At 40.5% G+C, this 15046-nt stretch overlaps 1 pseudogene; it reads left to right on the top strand.

Moving 5' to 3' along the window:
- Positions 1 to 210: 210 nt before the first annotated feature.
- LOC122690810 lies at positions 211 to 1465 on the top strand (annotated as a pseudogene).
- Positions 1466 to 15046: the final 13581 nt, after the last annotated feature.

Here is a 15046-nt window from a genome sequence, read left to right as displayed (position 1 = left end):
CTATCACCTCGGTCTGCTGGCTTTCCTGTTCCTGATATCAACACCTCATCTCTCAGTTTTTTGGCCTGTCATCAGCAAGCAAATTGAACTTGGACTCGATGGAAAGGAGGAACACTAAGAGATGTAGAGATGGGTTGGCAAGAAGGGATATCACTGTGAAGACTGAGAGGACAAAAGGCACGAAAAACAAACCAGAAACCCAGACGGTATTTCATGCATGGGGTTTGTAAGGAAGGAGACAACTGTCGCTACTCACACGACCTCTCTTGACAGTCCATATGGTGTAGTGTGCAAATATTTTCAGCAAGGGTATTGTATTTATGGAGACCACTGCAGATATGAACATAGCAAGCCACTGAAACAGGAAAAAGCAGCTGCTATAGATCTAACTGCAAAGTCATCCCTTGCTGCTTCCTCAAGTCTCTCATCAGTTGGACCGACTGTTGAAATGAATATGGGTGAGGCTGAGTCAAGAAATTCAAACTTTGCAATTGTAGGAGCCGGTTCAGAAGACCGTGAATGCCATCAAATTTGTTCTGGGGCAGCCCTACTGTGGCCAGACTACCCCTTCCTCTGCTGAAGGCCCCCTGCAGGGCTCAGTGACCAAGGAAGACTCGGAGAGGGAGCAAAGTACAGTGGACACCAAGAAGCAGCTCTGCCCCTATGCTATGGTGGGGGAGTGCTGCTATGGGGAGAACTGCATGTATCTGCATGGAGACACGTGTGACATGTGCGGGCTGCAGGTCCTCCATCCCGTGGATGCCGCCCAGAGGTCACAGTATATAAAATGCTGCATCAAGGCCCATGAGAAGGACATGGAGCCCTCATTCATGGTGCAACACAGCAAGGACATGGTGTGTGGCATCTGCATGGAGGTAGTCTACGAGAAAGCCAACCCCAGTGAGCGCCGCTTTGGTATCCTCCCTAACTGCAACCACAACTACAGTCTCAAGTGTATTCGCAACTGGAGGAGTGCTAAGCAATTTGAGAGCAAGATGATAAAGTCCTGCCTAGAATGCCAGATCACATCTAACTTTGTCATTCAAAGTGAGTACTGGGTGGAGGAGAAAAAAAAGAGAAGCAGAAACTCATTCAGAAATACAAGAAGGCAATGAGCAACAAGGCCTGCAGGTATTTTGATGAAGGCCATGGGAGCTGCCCATTTGGAGGGAATTGTTTTTACAGGCACGTGTACCCTGATGGCTGTCGAGAGGAGCCACAGAGACAGAAAGTGGGAACATAAAGCAGATACTGGGCCCAATGAAGGAACGACTTCTGGGAGCTCATTGAAGACAGAGAGAATGGCAACCCTCTTGACGACAAAGAGGACGTTGTCACCTTTGAGCTGGGTGAGACGTTGCTTATGCTTTTGGCTGCAGGTGGGGACAACAACCTGACAGACTCTGAAAACAAGTGCGACTTGTTTCACGATGAGCTGCAAGACTTTTATGACTTGGATCTATAGCAGCTTGGTGGGGCGCATGAACTGGTCTGCCAAGCCTCAGATGGCAGCGGGCCTCAGGGGCAGCGGCCATGCCTGGGTCACTCTCCTAGGCAGGCCTCTCAACTCCAGGTGCTCTCATAATCATTTTTACCCAGAGCCTGTCTTCTCAACCCCCCACCTTTCCCTAAGGAGTATTTTGTTTTCTCTGTTTAAAAAAGTTACAAAAATAAATCTGAAAGTTAGTTTTCTTGTAACATGAATTTAACTGTCAGACAGTTAGTGTAGGTTTGTCGCTTCATGTTTTCCACCAGATTCACACAGTTTGCGGGTAGCATTTCTGGATTTCCAGGACTCACTTTTGAGGACCCTGGGTTTAGAAGTAACAGGACTGGCTCCTGCTCTGGGGGTCCAGGAATCAGGGTGATAGGTGAAGGATCTGAACTGTAGCAAGTAGCCTCCTTCTGCTCTAGACTTGGGAAGCGTGTACTTGGTTTCTGGTGAAATCTGCACATCTGGGTTTTCTGTCTGGTCCCTATCCTGTCATCCCCCACCCTGTGCACTCGTCCTGTGGTTTTTGGTCTCTTGTTTGATTGCACACAAGTAATACTACTGGGTAACCAGAACCAGGTATGAATGTATTAGAGATTTTTACCGTGTTTAGTGTGATAGGAAAATTGTGAAATAACACATATAAAAGATTGGAGTGGAAGAAAATAATGCAGGGTTGGAAGCTGACTCCCCAAGGCTGATGGAGTTTGGATGTGTGAGTGCGTGACAAGCTTCTCATCCCTGCATAGATGCAGTGTTTGTAGCCTTAGCGAAAAAATTCGGTTTAGTGGTTTCAGCCTCGTGTGGCAAATAGATCTTAAAGGAGAAAACAGTTTATTGGTAGCTGTTAATAGAGCAATGCTAGCTCTGTCTATATAAATAGAGAAATGGGCTTAGCCACAGAAGTGCAAACTATATGGTTATCCCATGTATTAATACAACCTAGGGCTTGAGTCCCAGAGAAGGCAATGGCACCCCACTCCAGTACTCTTGCCTGGAAAATCCCATGGATGGAGGAGCCTGGTAGGCTGCAGTCCATGGGGTCGTGAAGAGTCAGACATGACTGAGCTACTTCACTTTCACTTTTCACTTTTATGCATTGGAGAAGGAAATGGCAACCCACTCCAGTGTTCTTGCCTGGAGAATCCCAGGGATGGGGTCACACAGAGTCGGACACAACTGAAGTGACTTAGCAGCAGCAGGGCTTGAGTCCACAGTTGTGTTTAATGTTATATAACAACAGACTGGTTCCAAATAGGAAAAGGGGTACATCAAGGCTGTATATTGTCACCCTGCTTATTTAACTTACATGCAGAGTACATCATGAGAAACGCTGGGCTGGAAGAAGCGCAAGCTGGAATCAAGATTGCTGGGAGAAATATCAATAACCTCAGATATGCAGATGACACCACCCTTATGGCAGAAAGTGAAGAGGAACTAAAGAGCCTCTTGGCGAAAGTGAAAGAGGAGAGTGAAAAAGTTGGCTTAAAACTCAACATTTAGAAAACTAAGATCATGGCATCTAGTCCCATCACTTCACGGCAAATAGTTGGGGAAACAATGGAAACAGTATCAGACTTTATTTTTTTAGGCTCCAAAATCACTGCAGATGGTGATTGCAGCCATGAAATTAAAAGACGCTTACTCCTTGGAAGCAAAGTGATGACCAACCTAGATAGCATATTAAAAAGCAGAGACATTACTTTGCCAACAAAGGTCCATCAAGTCAAGGCTATGGTTTTTCCAGTGGTCATGTATGGATGTGAGAGTTGGACTGTGAAGAAAGCTGAGCACTGAAGAATTGATGCTTTGGATCTATGGTGTTGGAGAAGACTCTTGAGAGTCCCTTGGACTGCAAGGAGATCCAGCCAGTCCATCCTAAAGGAGACAGTCCTGGGTGTTCACTGGAAGGACTGATGCTGAAGCTGAAACTCCAACACTTTGGCCACCTCATGCAAAGAGTTGACTCGTTGGAAAAGACCCTGGTGCTGGGAGGGATTGGGGGCAGGAGGAGAAGGGGACAACAGAGGATGAGACGGCTGGATGGCATCACCGACTCGATGGACATGAGTTTGGGTAAATTCTGGGAGTTGGTGATGGACAGGGAGGCCTGGCGTGCTGCAATTCATGGGGTCGCAAAGAGTCGGACATGACAGCGACTGAAGTGAACTGAGGGCTTAAGTACACAGTTGTGTTTAATGTTGTATGATCTCCTAGAATTCTCAGTCCAGGCACATTTTGACAAAACTTTGTCCTCATCTGAGGGGTTTCTTGTCAGGTTTTTGTGTTCCTTTTTTGTGGGTATTTGCCTCATTCCATCCCCAAGTTTTGCAGCTAGACAGTGTGATTCAAAACTATGTTCTAATGTGTTTCCTGTAGAGGAGTCATTGCTTGACTATAGTCATTATTATAGTAAGTCAGGCTTTTCCACTAAAAGGGGAAACAGAGAGTGGTAATTCACAAGATAAGCTAATGTTAAATTGTTAGAAGAATTCATCGATTGGAAATTTTAGCTTTGTGTTTTGTTGTTCTCTTTCGTGAAAATAACTTGGAGGTGCCCCAGATGTGTCCATCTACTGCTCTGATGCCTCGGATATCACTCATTCTTTTCACTTTAAGAAAAAAAGAAAACAGTAATTGTTGCAGAGGTCTCTGTATTTTGCAGCTGCCTTTTTGTAAGATGCACTTTTTCCAAATAAAACAATTTTTAACTCTCCCCACAAAAAAAGATACATGCAACCCCAATACTCATAGCAGCATTACTTACAATTGCTAAGATATGGAAGCAGCCTAAGTGTCCATCAACAGATGAATGGACAAAGATGTGATATATATATTTACACACATTGTTCAGCCATCAGTTCAGTTCAGTTCAGTCGCTCAGCTGTGTCCAATTTCTTTGTGACCCCATGGACTGCAGCATACCAGGCTTCCCTGTCCATCACCAACTCCCAGAGCTTGCTCAAACTCATGTCCATCAAGTCAGTGATGACATCCAAACATCTCATCCTCTGTTGTCCCTTTCTCCTCCTGCCTTCAATCTTTCCCAGCATCAGGGTGTTTTCCAATGAGTCAGTTCTTCACATCAGGTGGCCAAAATATTGGAGCTTCAGCATCAGTCCTTCCAATGAATATTCAGGGTCGATTTCCTTTAGGATTGACTCGTTTGATCTTCTTGCAGTCCAAGGGATTCTCAAGAGTCCAACACCACAGTTCAAAAGCATCAATTCTTCGGCACTCAGCTTTCTTTATGGTCCAACTCTCACATCCACACATGACTACTGGAAAAACCATAGCTTTGACTACATGGACTTTTGTTGGTAAAATAATGCCTCTGCTTTTTAATATGCTATCTAGGTTTGTCATAGCTTTTCTTCCAAAGAGCAAGCACCTTTTAATTTCATGGCTGCAGTTGCCATCTGCAGTGATTTTGGAGTCCAAGAAAATAAAGTCTGTCACTGCTTCCATTGTTTCCCCAACTATTTGCCATGAAGTGATGGGACTGGATGCCACGATCTTCATTTTCTGAATGTTGAGTTTTAAGCCAGCTTTTTCACTCTCCTCTTTCACTTTCATTAAGACGCTGTTTAGTTCCTCTTCACTTTCTGCCATAAGGGTGGTGTCATCTGCATATCTGAGGTTATTGATATTTCTCCCAGCAATCTTGATTCCAGCTTATGCTTCATGCAGTCTGGAGTTTTGCATGATGTACTCTGCATATAAGTTAAATAAGCAAGGTGACAATATACAGCCTTGACATACTCCTTTCCCAATTTGGAACCAGTCTGTTGTTCCATGTCTGGTGTTAACTGTTGCTTCTTGACCTGCATACAGATTTCTCAGGAGGCTCTTGCCTTGGGAACCCCATGAACAGTATGAAAAGGCAAAAAGAAATGACATTGAAAGATGAACTCCCCAGGTTGGTAGGTGCCCAATATGCTACTGGAGAAGAGTGGAGAAATAGCTCCAGAAGGAATGAAGAGGCTGAGCCAAAGTGAAAACAAGGCCCAGTTGTGTATGTGACTGGTGATGGAAGCAAAGTCCGATGCTGTAAAGAACAATACAATAGAAACCTGGAATGTTACATCCATGAATCAAGGTAAATTGGTTGGTCAAACAGGAGATGGCAAGAGTGAACATTGACATTTTAGGAATCAGTAAACTGAAATGGACCAGAATGGGCGAATTTAATTCAGATGACCATTATATCTACTACTGTGGGCAAGAATCCCTTAGAAGAAATGGGTTAGTCCTCATAGTCAACAAAAGAGTCCAAAATGCAGTACTTGGGTGCAATCTCAAAAACAACAGAATGATCTCTGTTCGCTTCCAAGGCAAACCATTCAATATCATAGTAATCCAAATCTGTGCCCCAACCACTAATGCCAAAGAAGCTGAAGTTGAACAGTTCTATGAAGATCTACAAGACTTTATAGAACTAACACCAAAAAGAGATGTCCTTTTCATCATATGGGACTAGAACGCAAAAGTAGGAAGTCAAGAGATACCTGGAGTAATAGGCAAGTTTTGCCTTGGAGTACAAAATGAAGCAGGGCAAAGGCTAAAAGAATTTTGCCAAGAGAATGCACTAGTCATAGCAAACACTTTCTTCCAACAACTACTCAGCCATAAAAAAGAATAAAATTTTGCCATTTGCAACAACGTGGGTAGACTTGAAGAATATTATGCTAAGTGAAGTAAGTGAGAGAATGACAAATACTGTATGATAACACATATGTGGAATCTAAAAAATAAAACTAGTCAGTCCAAAAAAAAAGAAACAAACTCACAGATACAGAAAACTAGTGGTTACCATTGAGGTGAGGGAAGATGGGAGGGGCAAACAGGAGTGGGATTAAGAGGTACAAACTATCACACATAAAATAAATAAGCTACAAGGATATACTGTACAACACAGAGAATATAGCCAATATTTTATAATATCTATAAATGGAGTATAAACTTTTAAAACTGTGAATTTTCTTACAAAGTAAGAATGGACTTTTCTTACAGAGTAGGATTTACAAACTGAAATAAAAATATAAAGTAAGATCATTTCTTAGGCAAAACACAAAACCTAAAAATGATTCATAGTCTCTTCCCAAGTAATGGGTCAGGCTGCCTCTTGCATGTTACTGTGGGAACACTCACCATTTAATGACCCACAGAAAACCTGACTGTAGGGTTTACACAAGGTGTTGTATGTACATCTGTAACTTACATGATACATCCAACTATAGCCCAATTTAAAAAAAACACATTCCAATAGTTATACAAAAAATGGCACCACCATTAACATGCAGGTTGGACATATCTCTTGGCAAACTTTAGTGCCTTATTGCTGTCCCTAAGAGTTTATTTGAACTTCTTGTGAAAGAGTCCTTGATTAGAAAGTGAATGCCTAATGAGAGACTTAAAAACCCCCCAGTCCTATACACATTTGCTCACATGCCCAGGGAGACAGACAGCTGAGCCTGGGTGCTTTGCACTCAAAAGCTTGTCACAAAAGTACACGTGAACACCAAGAATTAAAGCAGTGTGTTTCAGGAATAATCACTGAAAATGAAAATTCACTTTGGGGTTTTTCTTTTCTGCACTTCATTAGTGTGACTCTCATCTGGACAGTTAGGAGCATCCACGTTGCCTTGAGGACTACTGAAGATGGAATGCAGAGAGAAGATGCTCAGATACTACTGTTCAAAATAAGAACCTGAAGCCCTCAGGAAAAACAACAACAATAACAACATCATTTTGAAGGCGAAAGCAGGACTGGTAGAAAAGAAAGTCTCTTGACAGTAAAAGAAGGGCAGTTTTCAGCCTACTCACAAAGGTAGTTTTGTTACTGCAGTACAGCCTATCCTATCTTGACTAATGTAATATTTGGTGATAGAGGGCAAAGAGCTTACCGCAAGCAAGAGGCAGATGTCTATAAATGTTGCCTGATGAAAGTGTGCTCGAAAGTGATAAGGTAGCTTTTACAAGAGTATAACCTCACCTCAAAGTCAGGCACCTCAATTCATGAAGCTGCACAAAAGAACTTAGTCCAAAAAAAAAAAAGAAAAAGAATATTCTTCCTTTCAGATTTTTTCTTTTTTGTGTGTGGCTCAAAATTTATCTGTCATTTGTTATTTAACATTCCTTCACACAATTTAAATAGAAGGTAGGTACTATTACAAAGCACAAAGCCAAGGAAGGCCAAAGGATAAAATCAACCCCCTTTTGTCCTCAAAATTTACTATCAGATCGGAAGAAATTCGTAAAACCCTACAGCTAGCTCTTTATGCATATCATGAGTCTATTTTTTTCTTCTACAATGAATTTTACTGGCTTTGAGTCTCTTCAGACAGGTAAAAAACACTATAAGAGACCGTGTAGTTTTCCTGATCAAATGTGCATGGATTATAGAATGTTCCAGCACTTTGGAATGCACTTTGTTTGAACTTTAAACTCATTTCAGTTTCTGGTTTTACTATCAGTTTTTTTCCCTCCATCTAATTTTCTCTAGGTTTCTACTCTGTTCAGGGAACAATTGAGAAGTTGGTATGCAGTTAAAATTAAAACCTGCCACTTCCCGCATAAAATATGTAAATAGTGCAATGCAGTTTGCATTTTTAAAGACAGCAACTCCAAAGTCTTTTAAGTAGTCTAAGAAAAACCAGGGATTAATTTAACCCAGTGACCTCCAACCCTTCACATTCCACAGGATTTTTATTCTAATTAATGGGAAGGATTAAATATCTACATGTTTGACTTCCTTCTAATATCTGCCATTCAGTTGACTTATTATCTGCATATGGCTGAATGAGTCCCTTAATCTCATTCTTCAATTTCTATGAAAAGCAACCAAAATGGAAAATTTCTTCTGACTCCTACCTTGGAAAAGAATGTACTGGTCAGCATTATCAGAATCAGACTGTGGGGAAGTAGGTTGGGCCCCACTTTATAGTTATCTTGACTCTTGGATGTCTAGTTGACACACTAGAGCCTCAGGTAGATGCTATAGACCTGTGAGACTGTTGAGGGACTTTATCATTTTGCTGATATGGTTTTCTGCAATTAAAATTATTATAATATGTCGTTTTAAAGTAATGGGAATAAATGCATTTTGTTAACTGATATGCATAAACACTAATGTCTATTCCTACATTTCCTCAAGTCTTCCAAATTTCTAGGGTCACTCTATTCTTTAATATCAAATGTTTTGAGCTCCTGAATTATTCAGGTTAAACTACACTATGCTACAGAAATGAATTAATTACAAATTCTAATAGAGATTATTTCTCATTCATAACAAAATTCACTGTAGGTATTTGAGTTGAAAGGCTCTCCCTGGTGGCTTCTCTTTAAGCAGTGATTCAGGGGGTCCAGGTTCCCTATTAAGCCTATCATCCCCTATATGCTTTCTTTAAAATTTATTTTTAATTGGAGGATAATTGCTTTACAATGTTGTGTTGGTTTCTGCCATACAACAACATGAATCAACCATAAGTATACACATGTCGCCTCCTTCTCGAACCTCCCTATATGCTTTGGATCCTCTAAATGTAGCTGACCAACGAATACAATGAAAGAAGAGCACATAGGATGGTTTAGGGGCCTATGATACCTACAGCTACAGCAAACAATAAACACAACTTAACTCCTAGCCAGACAAAACATAAAACCTCACACTAGAGGCCAAGTTACCTCAGTTCTTTTTACTCATTACATCATGTCTGACTTTCTACAAATAATTACAAGGCATTCCAAAAGACAAAAAAAAGTCTAAAAGATAAACCAAGCATCAGAATCAGACTCAGATATGGCAGAGATTTTGCAATTATCAGACTGGGAATTTAAAGCAACTATGATTAATATACTAAAGGTTCTAATGGCAAAAGTGGATAACATGCAAGAGCAGATGGAAATGTAAGCAGAGAGACAGAAATTCTGAGAATCAAAAGGAAATACTGGAAATCAAAAACACTAACAGAAATGAAGAATGCCTTTGATGGGCTCAGCAACAGATTAGATATGACTGAGGAAGGAATCAATGATAGGTTAATAGAAACTTCTAAAACTGAAATACAAAGAGAAAAAAAATTAAAAGAGCACAATATTCAAGAACTACAGGATAATTACAAAAGTGTCATATATGCATAATAGAAATACCAGATGGAGTAGAAAGAGAAGAAATATTTGAAATAATAATGACTGAGAATTTTCTAAAATTAATGACAGACACCAAACCACAGATTCGAGAAGCTCAGAGAGCACCCAAAAAGACAAATATTAAAAAATCTATAGCTAGACATGTTGTTGCTCAGCCGTGTTCGACTGTTTGTAACCCCATGGACTGTACAGTCCATGGAATTCTCCAGGACAGTCTACTGGAGTGGGTAGCCTTTCCTTTCTCCAGGGGATCTTCCCAACCCAGGGATCGAACCCAGGTCTCCTGCATTGCAGGAGGATTCTTTACCAGCTGAAGCAGATTCCCTGGTGGCTCAGATAGTAAAGTGTCTGCCTGCAATGCGGGAGACCCAGGTCTGGGAAGATCACACATGCCTCAGAACAACTAAGCCTGTGCACCACAGTTACTGAGCAGGTGCTCTAAAGCCCAGGAGCTGCAACTATTGAGCCCATGTGCCACAACTACTGAAGCCTGAATGCCCTAGAACCTGTGCTCCTCAACAAGAGAAGCCACCGTAATGAGAAGCCCATGCACTGCAACTAGAGAAAAGCCTGCAGAGCAACGAAGACAGCACAGCCAAAAATAAAAATAAATAAATATTTACAAAAAGAAATTGAAGGAGTTGATTGCCAGTAGACCTACCTTGTAAGAAATGTTAAAAAAAAAAAAAAGTTATTCTAAAACAAGAAAAATGATATAGCTCAGAAAGGCAGAATTACATAAAGAAGAGTGCAATAGAAGGAATAAAGGTAAAATAAAATATTTTTATTTTTCTAATTGTTAATTAACCTAATACACAACAGTTCATAATAACTGTAAGCAGCAATGTATTCAGCAAATATAGCTTACAAATAAATGAAATGAGTAACTGCAAGGTTATAAGGGATGGGAGGGAGGAACTGTGAATACTCTGTTAGAATGTACTTATACTACTGTGCAGTGGTATAGGGTTATTTGAAAGTTGACGTGGAATAGCTGTATATGTTGAAAACTCTAGACCAACCACTAAGTAGAAGTTATAAAAAAAGAAGTACAATTGATACACTAAGAGAAAAGAGAAAATGGAATCATAAAAAATGCTCAATTGAAACAACAGAAGACAGAAAAAGTACAAGATCAAACAAACAAAGGACAAGGGCAATGAACGAACAAAAAACAACAACTAGGGGGATGCTGCTGTTATCTAAAGAAGAGAGTCCAGAGATGCTGCTAAACAACTTTAAATGTATGGGAAAGGCCCCTGCAACAGAGAATTATTCAATCCAAAATGTCAGTAGTGACAGAGCTGATAAACTCTGTTATACCAAAGTCTTATCAACTCCATGAATTATATATCTGAAAATTTTCTTAGTGAATATGGCAGAGATAGCTAGCCATACAATAAAATTCATTCATTTGCTTATATGGTATAAAAAGGTTACTAGAAAATCACTTCTCAGCCAGGTACTATATTTCCAACACCTAGGTAGAGCCATACGGCTAGTTTTTGACAAAAGAAAGTAAGCAGCTGTAATGTATGCTTCTTCTGAGCTCAGGTCATTGGGAAGCAAGTGTGCCTTCTCCACCTTCTTTTCTTTCATGTGGTTGCTAGCTAGATGAACAGGGTTAAGTGGTGGAGTCTTAATGCCTTATAGGACAGCAGAGACACAAGATAGAAGGAGCCTGGGTCCCTGAATGACTGCATGGAACACTGTCTGCTGACCAGGAACTCTCTGTTCACAGTTATGAAGGCAGGAAATAAGTTTGAGTCTGCTAAGCCACACAATATCACAGTAATCCAAGTCTATGCCTCAGCCAGTAATACTGAAGAAGCTGAAGCTGAATGGTTCTATGAAGACCTAGAAGACCTTCTAGAACTAAAACCAAAAAAAGATGTCCTTTTCATTATAGGGCACTGGAATGCAAAAGTAGGAAGTCAAGAGATACGTGGAGTAACAGGCAAATTTGGCCGTGGAGTACAAAATGAAGCAGGGCAAATGCTAAAAGAGTTTTGAAAAGAGAGCACACTGGTCATAGCAAACATCTTCTTCCAACAACATAAGAGAAGACTACACAGGGACATCACCAGATGGTCAATACCAAAATCAGATTGATTATATTCTTTGCAGCCAAAGATGGAGAAGTTCTATACAGTCAGCAAAAACAAGACCAGGAGCTGACTGTGGCTCAGATCATGAACTCCTTATTGCCAAATTCAGCCTTAAATTGAAGAAAGTAGGGAAAACCACTAGGCCATTCAGGTATGACCTAAATCAAATCCCTTACAATTATACAGTGGAAGTGACAAATAGAATCAAGGGATTAGATCTGATAGACAGAGTGCCTGAAGAACAATGGACGGAGGCTCGTAACACTGTACAGGAGGCAGGAATCAAGAACATCCCCAAGAAAAAGAAATGCAAAAAGGCAAAATGGTTGTCTGAGGAGGCCTTACAAATAGCTGAGAAAAGAAGAGAAGTGAAAGGCAAAGGACAAAAGGAAAGACATACCCATCTGAATGCAGAGTTCCAAAGAATAGCCAGGAGAGATAAGAAAGCCTTCCTCAGCAATCAATGCAAAGAAATAGAGGAAAACAATAGAATGGGAAAGACTAGAGATCTCTTCAAGAAAATTAGAGATACCAAGGGAACATTTCATGCAAAGACGGGCACAATAAAGGACAGAAATGGTATGGACCTAACAGAAGCAGAAGATATTAAGAAGAGGTCACAAGAATACACAGAAGAAACATACAAAAAAGATCTTCACGACCCAAATAATCATGATGGTGTGATCACCAACCTAGAGCCAGACATCCTGGAATGTGAAGTCAAGTGGGCCTTAGGAAACATCACTGTGAACAAAGCTAGTGGAGGTGATGGAATTCCAGTTGAGCTATTTCAAATCCTAAAAGACGATGCTGTGAAAGTGCTGCACTCAATATGCCAACAAATTTGGAAAACTCAGCAGTGGCCACAGGACTGGAAAAGGTCAGTTTTCATTCCAATCCCAAAGAAAGACAATGCCAAAGAATATTCAAACTACTGCACAATTGCACTCATCTCACATGCTAGCAAATGCTCAAAATTCTTCAAGCCAGGCTTCACCAGTACATGAATCATGAACTTCCAGATGTTCAAGCTGGATTTAGAAAAGAAAGAGGAACCAGAGATCATATTGCCAACATCGTTGGATCACGGAAAAAGCAAGAGTTCCAGAAAAGCATCTATTTCTGCTTTATTGACTATGCCAAAGCGTTTGACTGTGTGGATCACAACAAAGTATGGAAAATTCTGAAAGAGATGGGAATATCAGACCACCTGACCTGCCTCCTGAGAAATCTGTATGCAGGTCAAGAAGCAACAGTTAGAAATGGACATGGAACAACAGACTGGTTCCAAGTAGGAAAAGGAGTATGTCAAGGCTGTATATTGTCACCCTGCTTATTTAACTTATACACAGAGTACATCATGCGAAATGCCGGGCTGGATGAAGCACAAGCTGCAATCAAGATTCCCAGGAGAAATATCAATAACCTCAGATATGCAGATGACACCACCCTTACGGAAAGTGAAGAAGAACTAAAGAGCCTTTTGATGAAAGTGAAAGAGGAGAGTGAAAAAAAAGCTGGTTTAAAACTCAACATTCAGAAAACTAAGATCATGGCATCTGGTCCCATCACTTCATGGCAAATAGATGGGGAAACAGTGGCAACAGTGACAGACTTTATTTTCTTGGGTTCCAAAATCACTGCAGATGGTGACTGCAGCCATGAAATTAAAAGATACTTGCTCCTTGGAAGAAAAGTTATGACCAACCTACACAGCATACTATAAAGCGGAGACATTACTTTGCCAACAAAGATTCATCTAGTCAAAGCTATGGTTATTCCAGTAGGCATGTATGGAAGTGAGAGCTGAACTATAAGGAAAGCTGAGCTCCAAAGAATAGACGCTTTTGAGCTGTGATGTTGGAGAAGACTCTTGAGAGTCCCTTGGACTGCAAGGAGATCCAACCAGTCAATCCTAAAGGAAATCAGTCCTGAATATTTATTGGAAGGATGGATGCTGAAGCTGAAACTCCAATACTTTGGCCACCTGATGCGAAGAACTGATTCATTTGAAAAGACCCTGATGCTGGGAAATATTGAAGGCAGTAGGAGACAGGGGTGACAGAGGATGAGATGGTTGGATGGCATCACCGAATCAATGGACATGAGTTTGAGTAGGCTCCGGGAGTTGGTGATGGACAGGGAAGCCTGGCATGCTGCAGTCCATGGGGTTGCAAAGAGTTGGACACGACTGAGTGACTGAACTGACTGAAGTCACTAAAATTGGGAGGAATACCTGTTATAGCAGCTAGAATCTCCCTAACTAATACAGTGAAGATTTTAAAAGGTGTAAGCTTCCCTAGTGGCTTACACAGTAAAGAATCTGCCTGCAATGCAGGAGATGCAGAAGATGGTGGTTCAATTCTTGGGTCAGCAGGATCTCCTGGAGAAGTGCATGGTAACTCACTCCAGTATTTTTTTTCCTTTATTTTTATTTATTTCTTTTCTTCTCCCCAAATCAATTATGAGATCATTTTAACAATTAAAACTTTGAGAACCAAGAGTAGTGAGACTTAACAATTTAAGTGAAATGGTCTAATATCAGTTTCGATAGGATTGTAGCTTAGTTCATCAGTCTATTAGACCTTGAATAAGTCTGCTAAAATTAGGTTGGACTTGAAATTAGAGGATAAATAGAACAGACTAATTGAGTTTATTATCACAAGTATTTAGTCTATAAAACCCTAGAATTCTTTGTTTTCATTATATCAGATGCTTCACTTTTCTTGGACACTGGTATTCAGTACTGATTTGTATCATTTGACTTCCATGTTGATGGTCTGCATGAAAAATTTCCTTTTGTAACTAAATTATGGCAAGTTATGTTGTTCAGTCCCTGGTTTGTTAAATGTAAAAAGACATAATCAAACTGTGACAATGAACTCTGGATTTTGAGTGCAATTTAGTGAAAATAGAAGCTTCCTGAGTAAGTGACCTCATACCCCATAAAACCAGCAGGTGGCGCACATGTCACCAGATTTAGGGATTGGGTATTTTTTTTTTTTTTAGTTTTTTTTTTAATTAATTATTTTATTTTAATTGGAGGCTAATTACTCTACAATATTGTACTGATTTTTGCCATACATTGACATGAATCAGCCATGGGTGTACATATGTTCCCCATCCTGAATCCCCTCCCACCTCCCTCCCCATCCCATCCCTCAGGGTTGTCCCAGTGTACCAGCTTTGAATGCCCTGTTTCATGCATCGAACTTGGATGTTTCATGCATCAAAGATCTTGATCTCGTGATCTGTTTAATATATGGTAATATACATGTTTCAATGCTATTCTCTC

Source organism: Cervus elaphus, chromosome X (assembly GCF_910594005.1).
Source record: "Cervus elaphus chromosome X, mCerEla1.1, whole genome shotgun sequence".
Classification (NCBI taxonomy): Eukaryota; Metazoa; Chordata; class Mammalia; order Artiodactyla; family Cervidae; genus Cervus; species Cervus elaphus.
This window is presented reverse-complemented; position numbering and strand designations above follow the sequence as displayed.